This window comes from Branchiostoma floridae, chromosome 12 (genome assembly GCF_000003815.2).
Source record: "Branchiostoma floridae strain S238N-H82 chromosome 12, Bfl_VNyyK, whole genome shotgun sequence".
In the NCBI taxonomy this organism is placed as follows: Eukaryota; Metazoa; Chordata; class Leptocardii; order Amphioxiformes; family Branchiostomatidae; genus Branchiostoma; species Branchiostoma floridae.
Window position 1 is genome coordinate 8,395,821 of NC_049990.1, and position 17,884 is coordinate 8,413,704.

The following is a 17,884-nucleotide window of genomic DNA, read 5'->3' on the forward strand; positions in this document are numbered from 1 at the left end:
TTGGGCATACCTTAGAACACAGGTAACTGGTCGATGTTAGAGTACGGAATACATAGGCATACATTCCCTCATTCAAACAGCTGATCTGAATAATAAATCATTACATGACCTCACTTATTTGCATTTGCATTTATCTTTTGATGCACCATTGCTCACTGAGAAACAGAATCAAATGCTTTTATACTGATTATGAGGTGGTGGGTTATTTGGAACTCATTGTGAGAAAGTGGTTGTGAAGCATCAGTTTGACTGCTCGTTGGCACTATGTTGATTATAGGGCAGCAGCTTGCAGGGATTTTGTGTGCTGTAAGAAATTTGACGCGCCCTGAATGGATGGGGGTAGACTATTGGGTCTATAATACTGCTGGAATTGTCATGGTAATTATACTGGACACTGGCCCAGTTACTGGGGAACCTAACCTGGGTTTAGGGTCAGAGGGCACTCATTCAATATCTGATTTTTGGAACCCCAAGTCATTTTCATTTCAAATCTTTAAAATGCGCAAAGAACACACAAGCTTGAGAAATAAACATGCACTGTTCAAGCAAGTGTGCCAATTGTGAAGATGTGGGTTTGTGTTAATTTATTGAAAGTGTGAAAAACAGTAATTGTGCTAAAGAAAACCTGTTTAGCTGTTGTCTTGTAACAGATAGCTTTTGGCTGGAGGTGTCAGAAATCTATGCCATCGTTAACATGTAGGCCTCAATGAGTGAATGACTAGTTTTTAGACCAACGGCCGTTAATGTGAGGTCCTTGTTGGATGGACATACGTCTCCCTTGTATCCTGGATGCACCTGAATGAAACTGCTTGGTATGCAGCAAGGGTCCCCTGCATGGAGAGGAACTGTGTGGGTGTGCATATTGCTCCAAAAGAAATCTGATAAAGAGAGAGCAGGGGCGGATCCAGGATTTTGCAAAGGGGGGGCGAATATGCTGTCGCACCTCAGGTCGTGGCCGAAGGCCGGGGGGAGAGCACGAGAGGGGGGTTTCCCCCCTCTCGTTGGGGGGGTTTGGGGGGCCTCCCCCGAGAACTTTTTAAAATAAAGAGGCTCTCTGGTGCATTTTAGAGCCATTTCTGTGCAAAAATAACCAACGAATCAACACTGACTTTTAGGGCTGAACAAATATAATAAACGAAAGAACACTGATTTTTATAGTTAGCAATCTCACATTCAACAATCATATTTTTGGCATGGGGGAACGGCCATCGAAACATGTCTTGAGCCGGGGGGAGGGCCATTGAAAAAAAAAATGCCTATTAAAACGGGGCCTTAAAAATACAAGCAAAATGTGCCCCTAAAACGCAGGAAATGAAGTTTCACGTGGTCAAGATTTCAATTTTTCTCTGGACGTGCCTGGCGACGGCTTGCGCCTCCGGCGCCCACGACGCTCTGGCGCTCGTCGCCATCAAAAATATTTTCCCCTGACAGAAATGTCATTACATTTAGCATAGTCTACCAGCAAAGTTTATCCCTCAAAGTGCAGAAAATCCTGTTTCAGAGGGTTCAAATTTCAACATTTTTCTCCAGACCTACCTTGCGACGGCTCGTGCGCTCAAAGTTGTGAAAATACGTTGGGGGCGTCGTCGCCCTCAATAATATAAGCTAAAAACCCTACTAGAAAGGCTATTAAACTTAGCTTAGTCTGCCAGCAAATTTGTCCATCAAAAGTTAGGAAAGATCGTTTCAGATAGTCAAGATTTCAAAATTTTTCCGGGAGAGCATGCCACCGGACCCCCTAGGATTACGTCAATATAGTTCGCCCTCCCCATAAGAAATTTGCTGCAGCCGCCTCTGTCGTGTAATTCCATGTTCGCACGAAGTTTACGAAGACTAAAATTGGTATCAATATCAATCCTGTGTGCATCGGTTCTTTGTAAACGGAATGGTTTTCACGGACGGCAACGGGATGAAACATTATTTACGATGTTTACTTTCGTGACGGCGGGCTCTCTGCTGCTGCGTGCATATATGACGTAATCATGCATACGATGGCGCGAAAATTGTTCGGCAAGTTTGTTGGTTGGCCGAAATAACTCCCGTTTTGGAATGATTACAGCAGTATTGAAGCGGTTTTCGTCACGATATCACTAAAATGTACTCAAGTCTCTTCCAAGTAGAACATTAATTTAGTTTCTTTTGTGTAAATATCGTACATGTGTAGTGGAAAAGATCGCCGTTTTTTTTTACCTGACCCATTTTGCATCAGCCCTCCCCCCCGGTAAATATCGTCAAGTCCCTTAGCGGAGACATATCGTAAGTTTGACACATTTTTACTCCTGACATTTACCGTCACAGTATGAATGAATGAATGCTTAACATGTATTGTATCTTGCGTCGCTCAGTCCACATGGGCTAATAGGGCACCAAAATAGCAAATATAAACAATATTAGAGTCAGATGGAACATAAGCGAGTTCCGAAGGAGGGCGGGAGTATTGCCAACGTCCTGGTTACGAAACATTCTGGCTATGCCCGCAAAGACCGACACAATGAGGAAGTAAAAGCGGGAGGAGTGCGCCTTGGTATTGTTGGTTAGCGGCTTTGTATTGTCGCCGCTTCGCTGAAACTTTCGCTGATTTTCTGGATTTATTTGTGGAATTCCTTTTTTTTTTTTGTGGTCCAGCCGAATTTTTTTTTGGGTCCAGCCAAAGGGGGGGCGCGCGCCGGGTGCGCCCCCCCCTAAATCCGCGCATGGAGAGGGGAGAAAATATTTCCTTTGTGCCTTGGTCGAAAATTTGATTGGGTTTCCCCCCATAGAGTGATGGGTGTCTGGCACAGATATATTGGAGGTGCCTGTTTTCAATTAAACATATCTAGGCTGGCACCATGTTGAAGGAATAAAGACATCTGGGTTGGTATCAAACATGACTGACTAGTAGGAGTGGAGGACGGCCCTCTAATAAATTACAGTATTGGGTTTTCCCCTATTGCAATTCATGCCAGACAGGTATATAAGTCAGCAGTGGAAAAGGAGGGATTATATTCAAGGCAATCAATACATCTTTGCCAGTCCATCTGTTGAAATCTGGCTTCTGTACAATCCTTTTTTTTATATGGTTCCTTGCGTGTTTGGCTAAATGATAGAATGAATATCGTTCCGTGTTGATGTATCGTTATATTCCCTCCCTCTACATGATATGGTTCTGCGTTCCTGTATCTGCATCTGCAATTTCAATAAGGACAAGAATTGAATATTCACATTGGATAGCTGTATGATTATATGGATGTGAAAGAATAATTCTGTGTTACTGTTACGATAAATGCATTTGCATATTCGTGATAATGTTGGGGGTTGCTACAATTACCGCTGTCGGATGAGAAAGTGGTACTTTCAGGTTGCCATGGCAATGAATAATGGTCTTTCAGGAGGCCTACAAAGGGTTTGGCTGATAAGCAGTGGCAGAAGGAGCGAGGGGTCTTTGTGTGGTGACGTCTTAGTTTTGAGCCAGCTGGATGCCTTTGTAACATGGCCCAGATTTCTTCCATTGCTAATGTCATTGACAGTATTTGGGTTCAACTTGAAGTTGCAGACTACATGCAAACCATGAATTCTTTGATCTAAAAGAAGCAAAATCTCTAAAATCATGATAACGCCAATATCGAATATTGAGGAATATTGAGGTGATGTTCAATACTTGATCAAATGTTGCAATTGATTTTCATTCAGGTTTTAATTATTTGCTGCCATCTAGCTTCAAAGCTGATATTCAGTGCTTGGCACTGCTTGCACTATCAAACATTAACATGGAGAGTAGACTATTGATAGCCAATACTTATTGATTATCATTGTCAGTAGTTTGTTACCAACAATGGTGATTAAACTTGTGTTCTGATTCCGATCTGGTGATAGAGGTTGTATACATACAGTAATTGTATTTCTCAAGAAGATGTGTAGGGATTTGATTTAGGATTTTTATGTTATAGCTGCTGTATCAAGTTTATCATACACTGGACACACCCATTTCTTGCGTGAAACATATTGATATAATATAATAAATCATGTGCTAATGAGTTATGATCAATGCCATTTACTACGATCCTATTATGTAATTTGACCACACCTAAAAGTCATTAGAATGATACTGATTTTGCCAGAGGTGCTCACAAAGTCAGCTCTCCCAGATTGGTGCCAAGTCTTCCTACCAATTCTTATCTTAATCGACCTGTGTGAAATTGTTTTTGTTTGAGTTTCATTGAATAGGTTAGAATTGACAATATACTGTTTGTACAGATACTGTTAGATTGGTTGAATATTAATAGCCTTAGTTCTCAAATCTTTAGTAGGACTAGAATATTTTGTTATGATATAAAAGTAATATTTGTATAGTGCCTAGATATGTCCTTGGGAGGCTGAAATATCGTACCATCTTTATTGTACGCCGCGGCAATCAATATAGACGCCGAGCCGTCTGTCTTAAAAGGCCACACCCATCAGAGATGGCATCGCCACTCTCTCTAAGGAAAAGGAGCACTCAAGATAGGAGGAGGATTACGATATTACACACTGTGGAATTGGGCGATCAATTCCGACTGACAGGGACAGGTTGGTTCGGGGCCACACCTAGGTTATGGATGGAGTCCTGCATTTTTAATGCAGGGTAAAACCATTCTATGGACATGTCATCACCTTTTCTGGGCAGTGGTCACTCAGAAGAGAGAACAGTCGCGATACCACCTCAAATCTGGAACATACCCCAACAGGATGAATATACATGAACAGCATAGCTCAAGTGGCTATGGATGGATTATGATAAAAAAATTTATGTGGTTAGTCTCGACTTGTCAAACTTCCAGCTTTGATATGTCCTGTTTTGAACATGGGCATAACGTTTAGGTGATTGATAGCTGAAGGATTATTTTCAGTATTATAAAGTGTAGATGCTTCAATCTGTAATCCCAAATCCAAGTTGTTTAAAATTTCTGCAAAAGCAGTGTCAGCCTCTCCTCCGAAAAAAAAATTTATGTGGTTAGTCTCGACTTGTCAAACTTCCAGTTTGATATGTCCTGTCCTGAACATGGTCATGACGTTTTGGAGATTGACAGTAGCTCTTATTTCCAGTATGATATATTGTACATGCTTTAATATATAACCCCCAATCCAGTTTGTTATAATTCTTGCAAAAGCAGTGTCAGGTTGTACTCTAAAGTAGACCAGCATTTTTATTACTGATAGATTCCACATTCCTGCAATCCAGAATAAAGCAGCAAGTCTTTCTCAAAGCTTGATAAGCAAATATAGTTGAATGTCTGGAATATCCGAGATAGGAAAATTTAATAAAACAGAAATATGCATATCAAAGACTGATAACTTCTTAAAGCCTGTATATATCATCATCATCTTGTTGTGAATATATAGCTCTGTTGACGTTTTGAAAAGAGAATACATAGCACTTTGTGTGAGTGATAAATTGTACATGTAAACATATAGGCCTGGGTATGAGGAATAGCTTGCTGTAAAATATAGATCTAAGACAGCATCCTTTGTGATAACATTTCTAGTTTGGTCTCAGAATCAATCCACAAAATGATTGATGAGAAAAAAGTGTACTCCCAGACTGTAGGGAAACCTGTCTAGCCAGAAAGCTGCCTGTGAACATGCAGCTCTGGTATGAAGGACAGAATAAATTGAAATGTTTTCCCTTTGTGTGCAGGCTGTTCCCACGTGGACCTCAGCAGACAGTGATAATGTGTCCATGTTACGCCCCAGGCAGTGCCAGGGTTGATACACACAGTACGCACCATCATGCCCCCTGATTAGCAAGCTGTGCAGCTCCGAAAAGACCCCAAGTCACAGAATTAGCTTTGCAGAATGCAAGATTACATAGTCGCATGAACTTCTGATGAACGAAATTAAAGTCTGAGGTGGGTCAGGTTTGGGAAAACATTTATCATAATTATGATATTGCAGATTGTCAGCAGTTATCCAAGGCTGTAATTTCTGGTCTTTGTCTGCGCCTCTCTGCCATCTGTGGCACCCAGGAGGTGATAATACCTCGCCTGGGGCCACCTCCTCCTTCCTCCATCCAATTTCAAAATGTGCTATAATTTAAACCAGATCAATGAATCCCTTTGCTGTATGTTCCTTGTTGCCAAACTGTATCAAACACAGTCATAAAAACCCCTCCCGAATTTGCTTCCCTTTTATTATAGAGCCATTAAGATTAATACGTTCGTTCATAAGAAGGAAATTGGAGAAATATTCCGCCTGGAAATTCCTCAGAAGGCACACCGTTACGTCTGGAAGGTTCAATACACATTAATTACTGAACGTAAAATGGCTGACCTATTTTTTGCCTTAATTGTACACGAAGTACTGTTATTTTGCTGCATTGAACGTATTATTGATTTGGCATTCTTTCATTCCAGTGTTTACTATATCATAGTATTTTTCGTGTTGAAGTATGCAAATAAATGAGAATCTATTCTGAACCAAAAGGACATTACATAATGACCTTCTTGTGTGTGTTAAGAAGTAGATATTCAGTTTACAAAAAAAAAGTCAGTCCAAAAAGACTGAAGGAAAATCTTTGACCTTTTTGTTGTATTTGGTTGACGCTGCATCGACAGTTTGGGTGGAGTCGAAAATCTGTCAGTATCTATGTGATAACCGGTCCATCACTTGGTCTTGTGGTCGTAGTTTTATGGCGTGAACGTTGAATGTGTTTGTGAGAGTTCAAATAGCACTAATGGTATTAAGGGTGGAGGTGGTTACCTACCACTGGGTGTAGTAACTTATGTTCAACCTTTGATCCAAACATATCAATTGAATCTGAACATTCAATAATTACAAATATGTAGCTTTTTACCTTCCGGAAGGAGACTCTTCCGTTGGGGGTATTGTTTTTGGAAGCGTGTTTGTAACTCAGGATCCTTTTGATGGGTTTGTATGAATTTTGGGATCCTTTTGATGGGTTTGTATGAATTTTGGGATCCTTTTGATGGGTTTGTATGAATTTTGGGATCCTTTTGATGGGTTTGTATGAATTTTGGGATGTGGGTAGATATTTTGGTCTCAAATAAATCTTTCTATTGAACATCTGTCTTTCTTGCATTGAATTCTAGCATCTCACCCACAGCCAATAGTATTGCCCTGTGGTAATGTATTGATACATTTCTAGAGGTACTAAAAATTGGTGGACCTGCTCTTTGACTGGCGTAAACTTCTGCACAATGCTGTATAACGTTACATTATGTGCCAAATAAAACGTTCATAGCCCTGAACTGTTAGGGAGAGAGGACAGGTTTGGCTGAAGTCCCAGAAAAACTATCCTTGTCCTTGTATTTACTGGGTAGTCAGGACAAAGGGGTGAGACTACCACTATTTAAGGGACGGGTTTATTTGTTTAATTCGGGGCCGCTGAAAGTATTGCCTTGAACTCGAACACTATAAAAGGAAACTGTGTCATGGTTTTTAATGCTTGCATGAAAGATGGATATTCTCTGACATTAAGGTCACTGCCCTGTGGGTGAAATCGTTCTTCCCCTTGAATTATAATAATTGGAATGTCACATTGGTAATGGATTGGATTTGAACAGAAAGTATGGATGGAACGTTTTCAGCCATATTGGGGAGGGGGGCATTTCTTGTATGGGACATGACTGCCTTATTATTTAGTGTTTGAAACTAATGAAGGGCCAATCGAAGCTTCTGCCTTTTCCCCTCTCAGCCCAGGCTAGTTTAGAAAGGTTTAAAAAGTGCTAATTTGTTTGAGAAGTTGGTCTACCCTTCACACTTGAAAACTTTTATTTCACCATTTTCTTCTCTTCGTAAACCATTCCTGGCTAGCTGTATGATTGTTGTACACATGTAATTAGTAAGGTTGGCCTTTATACTGGATAAGCTACCCTAGCATGTGATCCCGTAGATAGTAATATTTATGGAAACACTCCGATGGTTTTCTCGTTAACATGCAGGTAAAGGTGAGAAAGTGTATCTAAGGTACCACAGCAGTGCTGCTTTAAGATCTCTCTGTCTCCCTTCAAGCCAAGATGTCATTAAACCTTTTAACTCCAGAGGATACTTTCCAATCTGTCTTCTCAAATATATCTGGAACATAAACCCACAGGTCGAGTTAATCTCATGGGGTCACGGTGGGGGGAGGAGATGGTTTGGCAAGCCGCAAGCAGGGAGATAGAGGAAGTGGCAAGGATTTGGAGGGGCTCCAAATGGGGTTGAAGGTGACCGGAAAGTCGTGACAAGTTTCTTTGATATAAAAAGCTGAGAGGACACTTCTAAGGGGTGCAGGAAGGGTGGAGACTTGGACAAGGAAGAGGATTTAGTCATTAAGTTTTGTATGGTTGTGTCTTGATGATTATCCCTCAAGAAGTACAACACTTCTTTCTAGATTACATGTTTCATGGTTCAGATCCACACCTATCCATTGAAGCTCTGAAACTCAATGTTCATGAACATGTCGTAATTTGCCGCATAGTGGAAAGAGTTTCTTGTGCAGCTTGCACTTACATTTGTCCAACAGTTTTGTACGGAAATTATTGTTCCTGGACATACTTTTTATCAATAAAATTCTGATATCATACATTGATCAGCATTGCTGAGAGAACACCAGGAAACAAACTGCTCACCACATCCTAAACCAGGTGGTTGACACACACACACACACACATGCACACAGCGCCCAACCGGAAACTGGTTAACAAACAGGGCCGCCTGTAACCACTTGTGAGCGCTTTGGAGCCGGTTCAAGTTCATGTGGAATCCATTCACAAAGTCACTTTTAAGTGGCTGTAATCCTTACAATCTGGCCCACACATAAGTCACAGGAGTGGAACCAGAAGTTCAACTAGCTGCCGCTGCTTTGTGCATGTGAAGTCATTCATCCCCTCTCCAGTTATCCTGCAATATAACTATTATATAAGATTCCCCTGCAGTTCCAGAGAAAGCTGCAAGATTGCCCGAATGTATATCAATTTTTTTCACAAGCACAAGAGCTATCTGCCACCCCAAAATATGTGGCCATATCTTATCCAAAACACGAGATATCAAAAAAGGAAGTCCTGCAGTACCTAGGAAAGCAGCCGGGACACCCCAAATCTGATTATGATATTATCTTTGATAAGGACAGGAGCTACCCACTAAATAAATTACATGACAACCCATCCAAAGCTTCTTGACTTAGATTATGTTGCTAAAGCACATAAACTGCTATAAAAAAAGCATACCCGTCTTTGCAAAGGTACCGGTAATGACTTAGATGCAACTGCAGTAAGTTTAACGCTAACAGTTTTGAAGCAGTGTGGGTGGCATTGGTGTATTTTTCACTTGAATTAGTTGCTATGTGATTACTGTGTTAAGGTGTACAGGAGTCAAGTTGTGTAAAGAGATTCTCTTGAAGTAGTGCCTTTTGTGAGTGGATGATCTAGGCTTGGTGTTCCTCTTGTGTGTAACAGGATATATGTGGAGGCTTGGTGTTGTTGTATATTTGTTCAAGGAAAGCCAGGAAAAGGTGTCTGGGTGGTTTGCATTGTTGTGGGATGAAAACAAGGGACCTTACATCTCCAAGCAGATGTTGGAGTGGGAATTTTTATGTTTTCTGACCTAGAAAGAAGTCAGTGAGCTCCAAAGGACATTTTTTGAGCGGTAAGGCTAGTATATTCTTGATGACTGGGATTTTTAGAGATTGACCAATGTTTGCATGTTACTAAGCTCTGTCAAATGCCATGGGATAAATTTTCAAGCGTAAAAAATGCTCTACTATGTGGCGATCAATAAATTCGGCCAAATGCCATAAACAGTGTGTTGCTGGCTTTCTGACAGTTGAGTAAACTGTCAGACCTTCCCAACATCTGCTTTGAGATTAGGAGGCCTTCCATAAGCCAGCTAGAACACCTGCAGGTAGATGTAAACCACTTTGACAGCACAGAGGTTGAAAAATCCTGCTCTTGTCCTCACCCTAGGCAATTTTCATCTCACATGTGGGGAGATGGGGGAGAAGACTCATTGACCTAGAAAGTGGTTCATAGACTCTCCCCATTTGAAGCATGTCGTTTAAATTGTCTTGACTAACCCTTATGATTGGACTTTTTGAATTGGGATTGAACTTTTTCACAAGTTTGAATTATTTTCTTCTGACTTTGCCCACATATAAGCTTGTATCCCTTGGAGAGTTTGAAAAGTGTGCACTGCACATTTATGAGTTCCGTTCCCTTTACATTGTTCATCAAAGGAAGTCGAATTTTACCATTGGAAATCTGGTTGTACTTAGTGAAAGAGATGAAAGTGACTGATTGAGAAGTTGATTGCACATCTACAGGAAGCGGCTCATCGGCCAATGGGGTCAGAGCGAGGATAACGGAAGATTCACCAAGTGCCTCAGGCTGGTTCTATAGGTTTAGGGTGTGGTTTCAAACACTTGTCTCTTGCTTTCTAAGTATCGACAACTTAACGTCTCAACCCAAGGTAGAGAACCTATACACGCGTCACCGAGTCCTAATATGGATAAGGCCTGTCTATTATAGCTGGTTACTTCCCTTAGACTCAGTTCAACACAATTTAACATGTCCCTGTAAAACTCTGAACTCAGCGGAGTCTTGTTTCCACATTTCAAACTGCGCTGGGGTTCAAGTCAGGTCACCTTGAGGTGATTTGCGGCGTTTGTTTACAGCGTTTGCTTTGACGTCAACTGACGGTCAAACAACTTCACTTGTTGACCTTTCAGTGACCTGTCTCTATATTTCGTGCTCGGGTGCTTGAAATAAAAGTTAACTCAAGCAACTGGATTAGTTGACATACAGCATCTCGCCTCTTGTTATTGACTGAACAGATTCTGATGCCCCAATATGTCTTTAAGTTCAACAATATCTTATTCTAACCACACACTTTATCCAGTTTCTTCAGTAACTTTTGTAGAGTGTCTTCTTCCCTAGATGTTTAACCTTCATTCAATACATTCTTGGAAATAGAACTTTGCAAAAAGAAAGAAAAATGGGTTATTACTTATTTTCAAACCTTAGTTAAATAATTTTGAGATATGTCCTATTCTTTTCTTGTAATATCTGTAGAAAGTTTTAAGTTGTGCGATGTACTCCTGTGTAAGTACATGCTGTAGTGTTGTTGTTGTGCAGTGTGGAACTTTGGCATAGCAATGCTAAATTGTTTCCTGTCAGCAGGAAAAAACAGATCTGTAATGACAGCTTCCTATGACCATGCGGCAGCTTTCATCAGTGAAACCAAGGATCTTAGAAAGTGTGTATTATTGCAATGTGATACTGTAAGTTGTGAAATAGTTGCAATGTCATTTTGACTCATAGTCATACCATTCCAAACATGAACTATATGCAGCTTTATTGTAAAGTTGTAAGTATTGTTTCAATTGTGAATGCCACAATTCCCTTCCTGCTATAAAATTATGTCGTCACTAATTGACTAAATTAAAGTATATTGTTTAACCTTGCAATTGCATGCACAAGTGTCATGTTATCTGGTATCTCAACTGAAATTTAAGTCAGCAGTGAGAGTAAAAAAAAAAGGTGTCATCATGATTGACAACAGGCTTGTCATTACAACAAGTGTTGAAGACAATACCTGTAGGATCTTCCCTTTGTCATGAGGCCTCACCTGGTGACACCTGTGGTTCCCTGGTGATTATGACAGACAGGTGTGAAAGGTGTCCTTTCACTGGAGACAAAGGGTTTGATCCCAGCTATCACGAGTCTTTAATGGTGAACGATTGTGCCATATGCTGCTGTGGTTTATGTCCAGCAAGAAACAAAACTTTGTTAGTATTATTATAGTAATCTGCGTCTGTGTGGTATTCATATTTTTGTAAAAATTAAATACATAAACAGGTGATGCATGGTTTTAACATGCTGAAGACGTGACCCTCCTCAAACATATAGTTCTATCTGAGTAGCAACCCCAGCCGAAGTTATTTACTCATTTACATAAAGGAAATCTGTGTAAAGGGCCTTTCCCAAGGGCACAACATCGGGACATGTTACGGATTCGATTTTCAGTACCTCCAGGTTCTGAGTCAACAACCCTAACCACAAGGCCACCGTGCCAAGTGTTTGACTTCGTTGAGAAGTTAGCAAGTCCTATTGTGCATCACCATGTTGCCTGTTAGTTGACTTGGTTATATAATAAGTTAAGCTTTTGTCATACGATAACCTTTTAATCGCCACACTTGTCACATTGAAAAACCTGGAGGTTTTATCAAGATCTTGCTCGCCAATCTGACCTTGTAGTTGTTATTGTTAGCGTCTCAACCTCTTCTGACATTCTAAAGTAACAAACTCAGAACAAAGTGTCCTTTTGTGCCATGTGCTTCACAAAAGGTGTTTGTTACCAGTCACTTGGAAGCAATTCCTTCTTTGTTACCTGTCCTTGTGTCAGGTAAAATTAGCTAGGTACGCAGGTAAGGAAGTCATTATACAGCGTTCAGCAATTAAATTACCATAAACCTGTATTAATGCCAGCTGTTGTCAAACAATACAATCAACAGACTGAAAAGACGTTAATGAAAACTGTTAGGTTTCTCCTGTGTTGATTATACACTTTGATTGTGAAAATGATACGTTATGTTTTGCAAAACTTGTTATTTAGTCAAGTGAGCAAATTAGGTAGAAATCTATGTATTCTTCCAACATTATTTATTTTGCTACCGTACGTAGCAGAAATATTTGAATGTAGAGAAGAGAATAGAGCCTGGACTGTATGCCGCAGACAATAAGTAGTGGTTGCGAGAAGGATTGAAAGTATAATACATTTAGTATGACTCACAACTGGAATACACAAGGCGATGGCCAAAACTGAGCATTCCTGCTGAAAATTCATGTCTCGTGGTCAGACTTTTCCGCGATACAGAATAGAGGAGAAACGCGAGACACACCCAATTTTGATCGCGCTGTTTCCGAAACCGCAGCGATGCGGTCACCGTAGCTCCCGATTGGTGGAAAAGGGGTGATGTCAGCATCTGTTTTGGGAAGGTGACTAAGAGCGATCTCATTGGTGGAGAGTATGTCGCAGTGTTCAGCATCTCGGTCCTACAGGTATTACTCTATGAGATCACCGCAAATATGTACCAACACGTTTGTACTGTGATGAGGATGATCTCACTGCTCTGGGAACTATATACTCTTTCCAGAATTCGATATGACTGGCAAAGTACAGCTATTCTATCAATTATCTTCAAAAGATTTTCAGGGACAAACTTTATATGATTTGACATGACAGTTAAATTAAGAATTTTGATTAAAAATGTCAGTTACTTTATTATATGATGATGGTTACTTATTTCTAGAGACAGGTGCATAATTCTTCAGAGCTAGTCTATAGTATAGAGATGACAACTATTCGTCTTGGTCTTTTGTTTATCCCTCTGGGAACGGATAAAGCAATGTTTAGCAAACAGAATGAGTAAAGCTTTTTCTCATGGTTTACTTAAACCTGTGAATGTTATGTAGAGTCATGCAGAGGGTATTATGGGGTGTTTGCTGTTTAATTCTCACTTACCAGACGGGTAATGCTACCAGGGCACAGGTGTATGTTCCAAGTGATATCAAGTTAAGTTATAGAAATGGTACCTTTAGCATTGATACTTTCTTGAAAACGGAGGTGTTGTTTTTGGTGTGTCTGTTTGGGTGACTGATTGTTTTGGGAGACAAAGGTCAAAGTCCATTTGGGGCTGCCTAGCAGCTTTTCTTTGTACTGCAGTGCAACTTAGATTATTCTATCTTTTGTTGTGGACATGCTAGTTGAGAAAGAAAATAAAGAAAATCTCCAGTATTGGCCATATCATTTACTGACAGCAGTGGAGATATGATAGTAGATATGTAGAAATAGGAGTGGGTTGTACTTGTTTATTAAACAGTGATACTTTCCCTTTGTAATACATCCGTACAAATACAATGTAAAGGAAGTCCATTGTTTCTTGGTACTGAGAATACCTAAACGCTTTTAAATCTAAATAATAGAAATAGAGGTGTGGGTGTTTATCAAACAGTGATACTTTCACAGCACAATACAGTAGTGCAAGTGGGTGGAAGCCTATTGTTCTATCTTGGCACAGAGAATACATATATATTTTGGGACTGAAAGCTGTGAAATCAAGATATATACAAATATAGGTGGGGATTGTTTAGTAATACCTTCATAGTATTGTATATTAGTACATACAAATTACAATGGAAAGGAAGTCCATTGTATCTTGACACAGAGGATACAAATTGATTCTGGGACAGTCTGTAACTAATTCTGTGGTTCTTGTGAATAGATAATAGCGTATAGGAATTTTGCGAATGTTGCATATATGTATGTTTGCATATATGTATGTTGGGACACATCCAAGACATGTCTTTAGTCTTTGTCTTATTTTCTTGTTCCTAGTTTTCCATCCATTTTTGTTTCTTAAAAAAGAATAATAAAACTTTGCTTCAACAAAATCCTTTCTTTCTTCTAGTTCAATGTGTTGCCTTAGAAATTTTCCTACATTTAAGTCAAATATGTGGCGCAAAAGATTACGTTTCGCTTTCATATTTCAATGATTGACTTGTAAGTTTCGAAAGATAGGGGCTGTAACATTCCTAAGAAATATTCTGTGAACTTAAGTCTGACAGTGGGGGGTACTGTACCATGTTCCAGTACTTACATACATGCTGTCAGAAACAGTCTTCTCAATGGTTGCACCTTCCAGTGTGCTTTTGTTGTTCTCAGTTGGTCATGAAGTATGGTAAGGTAGATAGGGACACTGTTTGGCCTTGCAACAAGGAATAAAAAGGCTTAAAGTAATGAGCTGTCTTACACTTATACATGTCATTTGTCATACTTTATGCATAATGCTGTCAATCAATATTATATGTCTTAGCAAGTGGACATAAACTTTTACAAATCTTTTCATGTGTGGATAATACCATGTCCAGAGCTGGGGGTCACAGTTGATTAACAGGGTCAATTATTTTGTATAGCTGGCTTGAGAAGAGATTTAGCTTGTTAAAGGAAGAATGAAGATAATGTTGCTTTTATTTGGATATTACCAAATAAGGTACTTGCTGTCATTGACAGACAGCAGGAGGTAGTGAGGAAAAGCAGTTTTGAATTCCAGACTGTGAGAGATGGACACAGCTGTCTTAGTTCTGGGTTTCAACTTGTCAGATGTTCTTCTTTGAGCACTGTTAGCTTCAGGTCCGACAGGAAGTATTGTTTTTGGATTGGTTTGTAGTGTGTTCACTCCAAAACAAACAAGAAAAGATCATGTTGGTGCATTTGTATGAACCTTGATATGTAGACGAAACCTAGTGATTCTAACCCCCTAGCAGCTTTTCCATGCACTACAGCATTACTTGCTGATAATAGACACACAAGAAAAGATCAACTTGATGGGTTTGTATGAATCTTGACATGTAGACAGTCATTGAGAAGAAACCTGGTGATTCTAGCCCTCTAGCAGCTTTTCCAGGCACTACAGTCATTACTTGATGATAAAGGTCAATGACCTCGATTTGGTATAACCAACTTGAGATTAGATTTGTCCCCAGTATACAGAAGACATCTAAGACAGCTAACCCCAGGCCTTAAGGTAAATCATTGGGGTCAGGGTTGGAATCAACACTACCAGGTGTCAGATCAAAGGGCATCAAAGTTCAAACATCCTTGTAAAGAAGTAGTCTACTCTGAAATCAGTTTTTTCAAGAAAGAAAAAAAAAGATTTACTGATGAAATTGTACCAGTTACTGCACTGTTAAAGGTAACATAACAAGTCTATATGCTTCTTGCTCTCAGTCAGCTCTCTGGGATGCATATTGCAAGGAATGCTGGGATTGTTGCTTGACTTCCTCTGCCAGGACACTTCAGGTTGACCCTTCCACCTTGCGCTGACTGGACATGACTTATCAGTAATCCTCCACTCCCAGAAATTGTTCCTGACATCTGGCGCAACGCTGATGACCCTGTCCTCGCTTTTGATCCTCGGTCTATCCACATTTCCTCTTGCCATATCCGCGGGAACCTCTGGCCCTGGTGAAAAACGGCAGCAGCTGGCCGATGTGCTGTAAGTTTTTGCCCGGAGGAACGCCCTGTTACAAGCAGGGAATGTGGAACATGTGACCTGTTCATTGTAGGCCTGTGGTCCAGGATCAAGCACATGGCATAGCCTTCCATATGGAAGAGGCTGTCAGGCCATATGAACGTTTTCAAGATGACACACTCGCTCTCATGCCATTTTATGGAAATCTCACGTGTCACAAGAGTATAATTCTAGGAGAAAAAATGTTTGGCTACTTTGGAATTCATTGTTCTATTAGCTCACTCACTCACTCACTCACTCACTCACTCACTCACTCACTCACTCACTCACTCACTCACTCACTCTTACACCCACTCCTCTTGAACAAAGAACATTACACCATGCAATTTGTGTTTTGACAGTGACATGATAGCCAGTATTAGTGATATACCGTATCATGTTGTGTAGTTTTATGAGAAGGCTCACTGCAGTTTTTATATTGCTGCAGCGGCAGATTTCGATCTGAGATTGTCGTTTATCAATGTCAAACTTTCAAAGAGAGAAAAAATACAAAATAGATAACAAAAACAAGGGAGAAACAAGATGAGCTAAAACCGATCTTAAAAACCTACCTGTGCATTCAATATAAATGAAGGATATGGAAAAGAGTAGTGTACAGTTTTATAAGTATGAAAGTAAAGTGGATGCTTGTCATGTGTAATGACTGTGACATTGCAGAATCTTGCACTTGTCACATGTGGCGTCTACTTGTCTCGGAGACGACTTGTGTGACGAAGTGCTTGTCTCAAGAACTTCTCTCTCCTGCCCACAAGAGCCTTTTATTGCCTGTTCCAAGCTGTTATTATATTTTGCAGGCTGACAGGTGCACTTGCTTGGACATGTCGCATGCATGTGTCCAAGGCCAAAACTGTTTAGGTACAAGCCACCTGTCTCAGTGTCTGCCGTATGAGAGACATACTGTCGCCAGCAAGTCACATTGTGCAACGGATAATGCAGATGATGTTGACCAGTGCAAATTTGAGTTTTGAGTCATTTTTCAAGACTTATTCACAAAGAAACTATGTCTTAGTTAAGACTCTGCAATTTCTCACTTCTTGTATTAATAATCGAACATTTTTTCGGATAAAGCTGTGATGAAAAAAAGCTGTTTGAAAAGCAGATGTTTATAGTTGACAATTGTTTATGTACAAAAGGTTTCAAGGTTTGTTGATAAACATAATTATTCCTCCTGGATCTGAAACTCAATTTTTGAGCTCTCCATGCAGCTCGATCAATCTGGTGTCATTTCAACCCATTGCTTGAACATGTCATTTAGAAAAGGATGGGCATACAGCAATTTAACTTGGGCTAATCTTAACTTACTTGTGCAATATTATTAGGCATTCACAGTTGATTGCAAGGTGACAATTTCTTCCCTGTGCCTTTCCAGTGATTGCACACCCAGAGGTTTCATCCCGCCATTGTCATTACCCAAGGAGAATCCAAAGTGATTACAAAATGTGATCTAATTAATATGCTAGATGGAATATCAGTTGCCACACACCTGTTTCTTTGTGTTGATGAAACGCAGCGAAACCTGTCGGTGCCACGCATAATCTCACATCATTGTCTCATCTCTATTCCGGGCATCGCCTGATGCAACTGCAATCGATACTTATTTACACTCAGAGTGTTCCGTAGCAGAGATAATACTCATAACTTGTGAACCTTATTCTTCTGTCACTGGTCAAGGTTGGATTCAAGGTCAAGTTCAAGATAAGTTCAAATTGTCTTCTTATCAGATATGTCCATTTCTTATACTGTCTTAGCATTAATGTTTTTTAAGGTGGGATGAAGAGGATAAGTAAGTAAGTAAGGTATATCCGTGACATGTTTTGTGAATAGATATAGAAGGTAAGGATG

The 17,884-nt window shown here is 40.0% G+C and overlaps 1 protein-coding gene across 8 annotated transcripts in view; it reads left to right on the forward strand.

The window, feature by feature from the left end:
- LOC118426824 (mitogen-activated protein kinase kinase kinase kinase 4-like) overlaps nucleotides 1–17,884 on the forward strand; it is a 72,617-nt gene that overhangs the window by 864 nt on the left and 53,869 nt on the right. The window lies entirely within an intron of this gene.